This window comes from Montipora foliosa, chromosome 7 (assembly GCF_036669935.1).
Source record: "Montipora foliosa isolate CH-2021 chromosome 7, ASM3666993v2, whole genome shotgun sequence".
NCBI lineage: Eukaryota > Metazoa > Cnidaria > Anthozoa > Scleractinia > Acroporidae > Montipora > Montipora foliosa.
In genome coordinates this window covers 25946948-25949447 of record NC_090875.1, presented here as the reverse complement: position 1 = coordinate 25949447, position 2500 = coordinate 25946948, and positions in this window count along the sequence as shown.

The window sequence follows — 2500 nt, the reverse complement described above, 5'->3', positions numbered from 1 at the left end:
TGAGAATTTATGGCTTCCACTTGATTTGATATCCGCAGTTAAATATATGATTCATTTCATTATTATTTCGTTCGTTGAAACTGTATACTTTGCTTTTGAGTAGACTCCCAGTCGTAAGTAAATGCGATCTGTGTTTGATTTAAAAAGGCAAGTTGTGGTAATAATGACTACGCATCGTTTCTGGGGAAACGAAATGTAAAATAATCCCCTAAGAGGACATGTGGTCACTAGTAAAATACAATACAAAACCTTGAAAGATTGAAGGAAATAAAAGGAAATAGATTAACATTGACATCAAACATGTTGATCATTTCCGATTTCACCGTTCAACTTCTTTTTCACAGCAAGTTGAAGCGACAAGTGCTGTGTTTATTAGTTCTACTTTTTGTGTGACTTAAGTGCTATACATGAGAAAGACTTGTGAATCACCAAATTGAGCCTGACAGTGGTCAATATAATCACTACTCGTCCTTTGAGATGCTTTCACTTTCACAGAAGTTGTATTAAGCCCTGTCGGACAGGGTTGGTAACTGGATGGGAGCCCATGGAGATATACGAAATGTGAGATCCTTTCGTAGACGGCCACATGCCCTTTTTTAATCGGAATACTTATATTTAACGGTCACTTTAGTTCAGCCTGACAGCTTCTTCTAATTGTATCTCACAAAGCCTGCGATGAAGTTTATATAAACGGATAAACCAAGAAGCGAAAATGAACCAAAAGACTACAAAACGTAGCCGGCTGCAAAGCTTCTCTTCTAATTCCCTGCTAGCAGAGGTCTCCTGTCTTTTTGCGTTTCGTCAGCCCAGCGAACGCAAGAGAAAAGAGACCTCTGCTTGCAGGGAACTGTTCTAATCTTCTCTGTAACAAGATCTCACCGCGTATGTTAATTCCCGCATTCGCGCATAACCACGATTCCTTGTTCCTTTAACCACAATCCATTGCGCTTCGAAGAACAAATGTGTTCTTCTCCCGATCAGATAGCTGCCTCGTGCGGCAGCAAATCTGTGCTCTAGAAATCGTGTGAACTTGATCCATTACCTGTAACTCTCCTTGGGAACTGTCTACGCATGATTCTTCCAACTTCAACTTCGATTATCAATAGTGTCCTCATGAATGGCACAATACCAAATGCTCCAAGAGTTTCTGCATTCACACCCCTACTCGATGCAATTCGACCTGACATAGAGGAAGTTAGTTCCCGGTGCTGTGGTCTGATCTTATCTGGTCGGGGGCATCTTTCACTTCCTAAAATTAATTGTAAACTGCGTAACCCATTGACTCCCAGGGGTTCCCCATTGACGAGTAAAATCGTCTGGCGTTAGACAGAGTAAAATACTAAGTGTGCCCGGTTTCGGCCGGTTTGGACGTCAAAGGGGTAATAAGCAGTCTGGCTAAAGTCACCCATAACTCACTGTAAATTAGCCCTGAAAAGCCCTGAGGGGAGAGACTAATAGCATCACTTCACTTCACTTTAATGAGATTGATGTTGCACAAAATCAGTGCAGCCTGTAACGGAGAATTTTTCCCACATTCATTGCCATTACAGACAAAATGATCATCGCAATCCATCCAACTAATTAACGGAGGTCCCAAAATCTGCAACTCTCTCCCGGTAACAATGACTCTCTTATTTAGTTAGCAATCTAAGATTTTAGTGTTTTCACTCAAAAAATAGGCCGCGTTGTTTCGTGAGGTCTCCTCGTGTCCTTTGTACCCTTTTCGACTGATCAAGTTACATGAATTCACATTTTGTTGATTCCGCTTCGAATTGCCTTTTGTTTTCAAAAAGCTATTTGAACATTGTTCTCCTTTAGTCTGAGTTGTTGATGTTGTTGTTTTCTTTTTTTACCGTTTCCTCCTTTTTTCACTCACGTAGTTCGAACTGGCTATTGGGACGTCACGACTCACCAGCCTGTATTAGACTGACAATGGAGGATAAATTCCGGATCCACTTCAGCTCCTCGGAAATAGTGCTTCACTTGATTAAGATGAGAAAGTTTAACCGTGGAGTGCCTATGTTCCAAAGGCATCCCATGGAATGAACCATGTAATAGACTTCATGTGAAGAGGTTGTTGTTTCGCTCAGCCATGATTACACCGACACTGCTTAGTGGCTAAATTGGTTCATGCCACGTGATATGCAACGACGAACCGGCACAAATAAAGGGATAGATATTGGTAAGTAATAAAGTTCAAGTGAGTACAAGTAGTGCAAAAATCCGTATCTCTTCTAATTCTCTATTTTCGTATTCCCCATAATGCATCCCCCACATTTTGCATAAACCATTGTTTCAAATGCTCTTGGGAAACTGCATATTCCCAAGAGCATTTGAAACAATGGTTTCTATGTGGTTTCAGTGTGGAGGGCAAACAAAGTGTGTTATGGGGAATGTGAAAATAGAGAATATAAATAAACGCCAAATCGATGACTCCTCTTTTTCATACCGTCCAAACTACCCGGTGCTCGTCGGAAATGAAGCCCCTAAAGGAGACCAA